The 10,184-nt window shown below is 40.0% G+C and overlaps 1 long non-coding RNA gene across 1 annotated transcript; it reads right to left on the reverse strand.

Moving 5' to 3' along the window:
* Positions 1-321: 321 nt before the first annotated feature.
* On the reverse strand, positions 322-9,809 carry LOC125755374 (uncharacterized). Its single transcript, XR_007411717.1, has 3 exons — positions 9,704-9,809; positions 9,432-9,503; positions 322-1,140 (listed from the first exon to the last, which is right to left on the reverse strand). It is a non-coding gene; the product is annotated as an uncharacterized LOC125755374 (long non-coding RNA).
* Positions 9,810-10,184: the final 375 nt, after the last annotated feature.

The following is a 10,184-nucleotide window of genomic DNA, read 5'->3' on the forward strand; positions in this document are numbered from 1 at the left end:
CAATATACCAAAATCTGAAAGATATATAATAATAATAATAATAATAATAATAATAATAATAATAATAATGGTAAAGCATAATCACACTAAAATTGTGCATGTGTGTGTGTGTGTGTATGAGTCTGTCTATATATTTGTGTGTGTTTGTGTGTGTTGGTGGAAACGTTATCTTTTCTAGCTAACAATGGACAGTCAATTGTTGATCATTAATTCCAACAAATTCATGCTTCATTTGTAATTAGTTATGTTTATTTGCTAAAAACAATTCAAATAAAATCAACGAACATCTTGTTTGAGTTCCTACAATGCAAAATACTGTGTTGTGCATTCTGAGACCTACAAAGAAGTATAATATGTTACCCGTGTCCTCCAGAGGGAACATTCCAAGACGTTAAGACAGTAATACATTAAAAATGAAAAATATTGATAAAAATTTTTAAAAATCAAATTGAAGGGATGTCACCGAGCAATACATGATTAATTGCCTAATGAATTATAGAGGCAATCATTGCACTAGGAATTAGAGGTAGTGTGAGTGCTTCCTGGGGTTGCAGTGACCAGGGCTGCCACTGGCTGAAGAACATACGTGTCCTGCACAAAAAACCCTGGTGGGGTGGGAGTGGGGTAGTTGAAATTCAACCCTACTTCCACTCAAGCCCTCTCTCCAGATACAGCTTACTTCAGACCAGATAGGATGGGCCTTTTTATAATTCACACAAAGATATCATGTATGCCAGGAAACAGGAATTTTATTAAAGATGTGAGACTTGAACAAGGTCTTGGAGAACTAGTGTCATTTGCTGTCATGAAAGCAGGAGAAACGTATGTTTAGGAGCCATGAGTGTGGGAAGAGTAAAGTGTTTGTAGGGGGGGAATATTTGCAGATAAGGACACATATGGGGAAGACATATGAATGTATGTATACATGAATAGCCTTGTACTCCAGGCTAAAGAGTACAGGATTTATTTTATAGATATTTAGAGCCAATAAATGTTGTGAACAGGTTACAAGTGATTGCTTTTTTTAGTAACATTTGTCTAATGCAATATATTAAATGACAGACAAGAGTCAGGGCATCTCCTTGGGGCACCATCGTAATTGTCCAGGCATGATGACGGTCTGGTCTAGGGCGATGGCAACTGTAATGGAAAGAAAAATGTAAGAGAAATGCAAGAATAAATGCAAGATAATTGAAATAGGGAATTGGGAAAATCTGGAAGAGGAGTTTTATTTTATCATAAAGATATTTTAGTTATTAAAAGCAATATTTCTTTTTTAAGTAAGTTTAATATTCCTTTTCCAATCTTGAGCTAATGTAGTCAGTGGTTTTTCTTAACGGAATTTTACCAGCTTCAAAAAATTTCTTCCAAAGCTCATCTTTAAGATTTTACTTAAATCTTGAGACTAAAGTAATGAGGTTGCACAGTGTTAGAAGATGACTCACAGCATGTCCTCTAGGACTAGTCTTCTGGAGTTTCTTCAGCATTTAGGAGTCATGACACCTTGGGCACATTACTCAGTTTCTCGGCACCTCAATTCCATCATCTGCAAAATGGGGGCAGTAGTAGTATCCGTGGCAGTGTTGTGGGGAATGAGACAGCACAGGACACACTGTGTCAGCTGTAGTTCAGGTCCTTCTTTTCCTGATTACTTCTTGTGTTTCCTTGGGCCATGTCAGCCTGGAGCTAAGAAAATGGTCCCCAAAGCTACAAAATGGTATTTCTCTGACTTTATCACAAACCTACTTTGTGGGAACTCGAACCTACCTCCTCAAATGATTCTGGAAATCACTGAGTAATGTTCTATTGGGCTAACAGGATGTCCAGTCCCGTCCCTTTCCCAAAGCATCATCTCCACAGTGTTCACTGCTGCCCATCAGAAACTCTGTCATCGTCGATGCCTATGTATACAGAAATGCTTCCAATATCCGATTTCAAGAGCTCCAGAAACACACCATGGACATACCATTATCAGTGCTACCACTGCCAACCCCCACCTGTACTACTGTCTCCAGCACTGCTACTTCCAGGACAGCATAAAGCCATCCACACCTCACCACTGATACCAATGCCACTTGTACCTTGTGCTCTTATTATCCCTCAGAGGTAGAGAAATTGCTCATTTTATTTTTACTTGGCTTGTTTCTTTCACGTGCCTCAGCCTAAGGACTAAATTAGCTTCCTGGACCTTCCACTTGACAAGCACCATGCCGTACTTAGAATCTCCCCTCCAACTTGAAGTTTACCTTTTTCCTTTGAACCTCCTAAAGAGGTCACTTGATCCGAGAGGGCAATAGCCTGACTCCTAGGAGCTCTATCTCCAGAGGCAGGTCAAAATCTTGGTAAATGCAACATGAGCTCAAATTGGGACTCCTTATCTACTTGGCTTTAAAAAAAAAAAAAAAAAAAAAAAGCCAAGCCACATAGACCACTTTTCTGAAAAAGAATCAAATTCATAAAAATAAATATTAATGTGAAGAGTTATGTTTTTCAATAACAGAAAGCTAGGCAATGAACAGAAAAAAAAAGGTGAAGGCATTAGAAAAATAAAAGTAGTCAACGTGATGCAATTTCAATACCCTGACAATGACTGATAGATCACAGGAATGGAGTCAGATGGATGCTTGTCTCTGAGTGCATTACAAAAATGTTCCCTCACACAGCTTGTGAAGTAATCAACAGGACCAGGGGCTATTCTGGACTTAGTCCAAGGAAATGAAAGTAGGTGAAATGAATACTGTAACATGGAAGCTAATAAACCCCTAGGGGAAAGTTATAATATCACCAGATTGGAACACACTTCTGAGAATATTTGTGAATGGTAATAGAAGTATAAAAATATTGGAAAATGTGGAATGAGTTTAAAAAAAGTTGATTGGAATCAACTGTTGTGCACTATAATGGAAAGGTATACAGTGCTAAGAATGTATGACATTTGCTATCCTGAAATTCAATTCTAATAACAGAAGTCAATGTAGTCTCATAAAAATGTAGTAATGGAAATCAAAAACAATTTCCTTATTTAAAAATACTATCAGCTTTGATATGGGATTAGATTCTGGAGATTAAAAAGAATAAGAGAAGTCACAAGCAAGCTTCAAAATGTATTTAAAACATAGTTTCAAAGGAAGCTGTATGGAATTGCAGAAAGATCAGGGATTTTGGAAACTGACTGGCCTGAATTCATGATGCCAGGCAAGTCCCTTCTCTCATTTCCTCTTCTACACAAAGGGTGTAGGAACACTAATTTTAGAAGAGCTATTGTTCACGGAAAGTTCGATTAGTCATGTGAAAGCACTCTGGTGGTATGTGGCATTGGATAGTTGCTCAGTAAACATCACCTCCGCTCTCTCCGTGCCCCTTCATTTCCATGGCAACAATGTACCAGTCATTAGCTCTCCTCTCTCATTTTCTTCTTTCTTCCACCAAGATAGTTGTATCCCCATTTCCAAGGCCAACTCTTTAAGTCTGATAGGCCACTGGGAAAGATGTAAGGGTAGAAATGGCTTTGAGAGAAGACAGGTAGATGAAAGCGCATTTCACCAGCTGGTAAACACTGGCCCAGATTAGGGTAGCTCTAAAATATGAACTAAGGATGGCAGGTGAGCAGAGAATCGACTTTTTTTTCTTCAGTGTATAACGGAGTCAATGCAGATATCATATGGGTAAAACCAAATAATTTTAAGTCTCTTTCAAGCCCTTTCTTCTAGCCAGACTGACATGTTCATACTAATCTGGCTTCCAAAGAACAAAGTTGGTGACCCATGGTCTCCTCAGATCTGTACCGCCTAAAAGGAGGCAGTGCACCCTTGAGTACACAAAGATGCCACACAGAAGTTGTTCTCAAAGTGACCAAAATTGTGCGTTTTTAATATGAGAGTTCTGTCCAAGTTTACAAAAGAATGTGCACTATGACATCAAGAGACATCTATCTTCTACTTTGGCCAAGCTCAGTTTATGAGACACACTCAAAATGTAACTTTATTTTGGTGTCTCCTCCTCCTTTAAAATGTACTCAGTAGGGAAGGTTTTCCCCTGCCATTAAAAAACCCTTTCAACAGGTTCCTTTACTTGTGTGTTATTGTTTACTGGCTCAAAACTACCTAATCAATAATCATATGCCCATTGCCAGCAATTATTAAAATGTTGAACTTGGCTTAGAGTTAAAACCTTTCCTCTCCACCAGCTAGGCCAGTTTGAGGAAAACTGCCTGCCACCTGGGAGGCAGGACACTCATCTTCTCTGTCCTAACTCTTCTACCCTACTCATTTGCTATGATCTTTAACCCTTCCTGGTTTGAAACCCAGGGAGCTATCTAGAAGCAGAAAGACAGACCGGGAATTTTTTTCATACAAATTGCTATTGTTCTAAGCTGACTTTCTGCTACATGGGCAGGGAAGATTTTTTTGTGTGCTCTTTCTCTCGCAGAGGTTTTAGTAGCTAAATTCAGAGGGCCAGCCCTCTCCAGCTGTATCTCTAGCTTGTGCTCCTCCTTTCACTGCCCTGTCTCCCCCCTCAGCCTCTGGTACTTAGAAAGCCCATTCTATGGAGATTTTTCTCTGCTGGAGTCCCATTGCCTCTTCTAGGCCAGCTTCTCTGCCAGGACAGAAAATAGCTTGAGGCCATTCCTATATCAGCTCCCTCGCTGGTACCTGGGGTTTTGCCTCTCTGAACCCGCAAGAAGAGAGTAGTTACTCTCCGGATGCAGCAGTGACTCACCTCTGTGTAGCTGTCAAACCAGCTCTCCAATACACCTCCTCTGCTCTTCAATTTCCTGGGCTGCAGTCAGGACTCCGTTTACCCTGGGCTCAAACCCAGAGGAGGAATAAGAAGCTCTCTGAACAATTGGTGAAGTTCTCCCTTCCGTGTGACAGAGAGCAGGTGTGTCTCCAGCCCTCCTCCCTTAGGGAAAAAGGACGGTCTCACTGCAGCTTTCCCCGTGAAATGGTCCTCAAATGCTTTCCGCTTGCCTTTCTCAACCTTTTTACATCCTCCATTTGGGTCAGTGTTCCCCTAGTGTCAAACTCCAAATTTGTGAAACCAGCTTTAAAATAACCTTTTGCTTTAAAATATGCGCATTTTGATCCAGCATCTCACTTTGGCGTGCAGTATCTATCCTATAGGTGTAATCTTTCTCAAAACTTTTTTTAAAACATGAAGTAAAGGAAAATATCCAGCATTTTCGTCTTAGGAGAAGATCGCCTAAGATTGGGAGGCTATTCAATGACACTTGAAACTCTGCAGCTTCCACAGACTCATTCATTCATTCATTCATTCATTCATTCAATATTAATTGAAAAAGCATAATATATAAGGACTGTGCTTGGCTCTGAAAGCACAATAGTGAACCCAAAAAGGCATGGTCCCTGCTAATGGACTATACTGTCTGCAAGGAAGGCATCTGTTCCCATTTTTATTTGCCCTTTTTTAGTTTTCAAATAGAGACTTTATTAAACTCTTGTACTCTTGGTTCAACATTGTAAGTGCACCCCTTTCGTCACTGTCAGCCTGTAGAAGGCAATTAAGTCAACATATATAGGAGACAGCTGGTTCTTGCCAAAAAGTGACTGGAGTATATGATAGGAGGTTGTTACCTAAAGTCCTTGCCAAGGTTTTGTGTTATTGAAACCTGAAAGTTCACTTAATCAGAAGTACTTCTTGGTAGAGCACCATGGGTCAGTAGGTGAAGCAATGGCACGGAAAGGACTCTGGGAACATGAATTTTAATTTGGTTCTGCCACTGACTGCGACCTTGATCAAGTCCCCAGACTTGTATCTCAGTTTCCCTGCTGTAAGAGCAGGAGGGGGCTTGTAATAAAATTGGTTGAGTATCGTTGTGCTCTGTTTTCTTTACATCTGGGGAAGGCAAGCTAGCACTACAATATCTGTTTTGTGGATATTGAAACTGAGCTGCAAAAAAAAAAAAAAAATCCGAAGATATTTCTATATTCACATAGTAAATGAGAAGCGATCCAAAAGTTGGAACTAAGAATCTGTCACTCCCCAAACTTCTATCTTGGCAATATTCTTCACAATGTTATGAACTCAGGTTTTAGTGGTTTAGTTTCTGTTTTATTTCTACCGTCTTTCAAGGAAAGACTCTATCCTGACTCCTTAACCTGTAGTGAAAGAAATGTTTAAGCTGACTCTTGAAGCCATATATATATATTTTTTATTATTATTATTATTTTTTAACCACATGGTTTAATGATGACATGAGCTAAGTAAAACAAAACAGGTACTGAGGCCCTGCTATGAGGCAGACAGTGTTAGGCACTAAAGCTAAACAATGTGATCAATCAGAGCTCATAGTTATTGAGGGCTTATTTCATGCTAACTGCTTTCTATGGGTTCTTCTTTTAGTCAAAGCCAACCCTCTGGGGTAACAAACAGCCATTTTCCAGATGGTGAAACTAAGGCTCAGAGTGGTCAAACATCTTTTCCTAAGATCCCACAGCTAGCAGGGGCAGGAAACAAAAGCTTGACCCAAACCTTCTAACTCGAGTCCATATTCTTAACCACTCACTTACTCTGCCTTCCAAAGATGAATAAGATTAGATGGAACCTCTTGTGAAGAAGGTCACGGATGAATGGAGGAGAGAGATTCATAAATAATTGCTATGGAAGTAGAGAAAAATGTGCAGGGACACTTGTTTGGGGCTGGAACAAAAGAGTGTGTGAGGAAGTGTTGCAAAGGAGACAACATATGAACTGGAAGAAACCAAATGAGGGATTGGAGATAGGCATTCCAGAGGCAGGAGCATGAGGCTAAGACCCTGGAAATCTATAAGGTGTATGAGGCAAGGAACTATGAGTAGTCGAGTATGGCTTGAGCATAACACAGTTGGCTCCCTCCTTCCCAGCTGTCCGTCCATCCACTCTCAGGCCTTTTGATGGCTTCACAGAATCTACATGTGGACATAGGACTATTCTCCCTCCTGCCCAAAGCCCTCGGGGTGGGGAGAATCCACAACTGCAAAGATATTGCCAACTTCTTATCAAGCACTGAGAGAAAGTTCAAGTGACTAGTTTGTTCCCCAAGTGAAAGCATAAAATTCTGAGATACCCTTAATCTATGAATGAGTGAATTTTTATTGTGAAACAAACCACGGACTGATGGTAGCTTTTAGGACAGCAGCCTCCTTGCTCCCAGCATCCAAAAGTATCCCACACTCTGTGTGACACCAACATGTAGGCAACACAAACAAGTTAAGGTTCAGAAATGGATGTGAATAAGACTATGGAAGATAAGGCAATGGGAGGGAGTAAGTAGCAAGAATGGGAAGAATGGGAATGCAAGCAGGCATCATGAAAAAAGAGAATATTCCATTCAAAAACATTTCTCAAGAGCCAATGGTAATACAGGCCAGGATCTAGCTTAGAAAGCAAGGGTCTTGCCCTTTATTTGATGCTATTTTAATATTTTAAACAAAGTGTTATGGAAGTTCAATGTGAAGAAAGGAAGAAAACTGATTTTTTCCTTGGTAAAGGCATCCATCAGTTTCTGCCTCAGGAGTCTTCCATTTATAGCTGTTTCCACCCCTCCCCCCCCACCCCATAGCAATTCACAGGGAGTAGTTAAAACAGGATTTAAATTAAAACACATTCTGAACTATTCCAGTATCCATTTGGTTTAAGTACTGACCACACACAAAAGAAAACCTTATTAACTAGATTTCCAAAGAATCACAGAGGAACTCATTTTTGGGTGGTTTTGGGTGGTGACCATATAAAATGTTTGCCTTGTGAGAACAAGATAGAGAAGGATTTACATTTGCTCTTCTTAGGCTTTCAGTCCCCCTGGTTTTTCAATCCATGCTACTAGATGGGCTTCCCTGGATAGAAGCTTGGAAACATTGGTGGGAGCGGGGAGGGGTGTGCGGGTGGAGTGTTACACTATATTTCCTCATAAGCTTATGTTATTGCTGCTTATCAGGACTAATAAAAAAAAATAAACAAAGACTTTTTGAAAGAATATTGAGTCACTGGGTTAAAAAAAAATCAATGAGAATAGCCAAACTATTAATTTTCTAGAATGTAACACTTGGATTCTGAAAGGGAAAGGGATAAAATCCCTGAATAAAAAATTCAGGTTTATAATAATGAGGACTATGATAATAATAATGTCTACAACTAATAATTTTCTATTATTTTTACGTTAGGATATTTTTGCACTCTTAGATAGGTGTCATTTTCATTTTACACTTGAAGAAACCCTGTCTTTGAGAGGTTAAGTACCTTATGCAAGTGCAGATAGCTAATAAGTAGTGTGACATGGACTTGAACTCCTATCTACAATGTTAGACAGAACTTCAGTGCTGTGTTTTACTGCCTAAAAATTAAATGGCAGATTTGCTCCGTATGGAATATGTAAACTCAGAAATCCACAAGTTCACAGGCAGCTTCCAAATATTATATTTTCATGCTCTCACAAAACACTTAATTCTTTGTCCTGTCCTTCACCTAATCAAAAAACTGTCTGCTTGTGGACTCTGACAGACATGCCTCCCCTGAAATCAGCTCCAGCTGGAGTTCAAGAGCCACATCGAAGTGCTGAGACCGCGGGGTCACTCAGTATCAAATTCATGCTTTTTGTTTACATCCTATGCCTCGTATTCAGACCTTTTATACAGCTCTTGATCTCTTGTTGTTGAGGAGTTTTGACCTGGACTCATGACCTCATGTTGCCAAAAACTTCTTTTTCACCCCCTGACCTTGAGTGTTCCGGAATCCTAACCTCAGTATCTCATCCCTAATGCTGGTCTCCCTGGATTCTGGTCCCCTTACTTACTAATCTCTCCCTCAGCTGACCTCTCTGGAATTAATCAATGATCCACCTGCCAGTACCTTTTGTGCCTAACCAAACTCCTAGTCCTGGACCTCTGGCCTTCCCTCTGGTCCATTGTCTCTCAAACCCTGTTAGAACATGCTTTGAAGAAATAGCCTGATTTTCAAAGACGCAGAATCAGTTTGAAGCTTTACAAAACATAAGCCTTGAAAATAAGCATATCTAACCCCAAAACTGAAGATATTGATGTGCTGACCACATGTCAACAGACTATGGCACCAGTCATGAGTCAAAAGAGGAAGGAGAGCAGGAGGGAATACAGAAATCAAGAAACTGCTTGAATGGTGTAAATTCTCAAATGCATAATTGTTTCTGCCAAACTTATCTCTTCTAAATTACAGTCTATTTGATAAGCAGAGACCTGAATTCCACTCCATTTTAGATCTCACACAGTATTCAGTATAATGCCTGGGCCTAGTTAGCCCTCATAAATATATAATTAATTGATTGATTGAGCAATGCCTAGTGAATTAACCACTAACAGCCCTTGGATCTCCTGGCCCTCTAAGACTATCTTTAGCACCTCAATACACAAGTAAATAATACATGTCTATAACTCTGTTTATCAGTTCACTTTCCCTACCTCATGAGGATTTTAGGAATCCAGAAAGGTCTGAAATTGTTTCTGTTGTGGTCCGGCATTCATCTGCATTTTCTGAAAAGAAAGAAAACTGAAATAATAAACTGGAGACAGATAAAAAGAATAACAGTAGTCCGTGTTGCTCAGGCCTAGTTAGAAAAAAAAAGAGATATTTCAAGAAATATTTTGGAGTAAATCTGTATCCGGGCAGATTAGACCAAGTTACAAGTCAGGGCAAAATGGAAGGAGAACAAAACATCCTACGACCAACATACTTTTGGGAGCAAATGGAAAATAACCCCAGGACTTAGAAAATGGGGGCAGGAGGTGCTGAGGATTTCAAATGAAGTGCCTTCCCTTCTGCTTGAACAACAGCACCACACAACCGAACAAAGAGCTGGGGGGCCAAGTTCTAGCCTGAGAGCCCCCCACGTGTTTGCATTAGTGAGGTAAGCAACTGCAAGGAGGGGACTTAAAAGAAGACTTTGTATTGTTCACGAAGTCTTTCAAGCACGGCAAGGGTGGAATTCCATCTGTTCAGTTCAGTTCGGTTCAGTGAGCCGGTTCACTTTTAATGGTTCACTGGGTTGTGACACCTAGTAGAAATTACAACCAATGTTTTAACAAAAAAAAGGGGGCGGGGGGAGAAAAAGGAAACCTTTACGTGATCATTTCTGAAACTCTGGCATTTATGAAAGTTTACTTTCAAGTTTTCAGCTCTGTGTGTTTGTGATCTGGTTCCAGGACATCTTTCCC

The sequence above is a fragment of the Canis lupus genome, chromosome 7 (assembly GCF_003254725.2).
Source record: "Canis lupus dingo isolate Sandy chromosome 7, ASM325472v2, whole genome shotgun sequence".
In the NCBI taxonomy this organism is placed as follows: domain Eukaryota; kingdom Metazoa; phylum Chordata; class Mammalia; order Carnivora; family Canidae; genus Canis; species Canis lupus.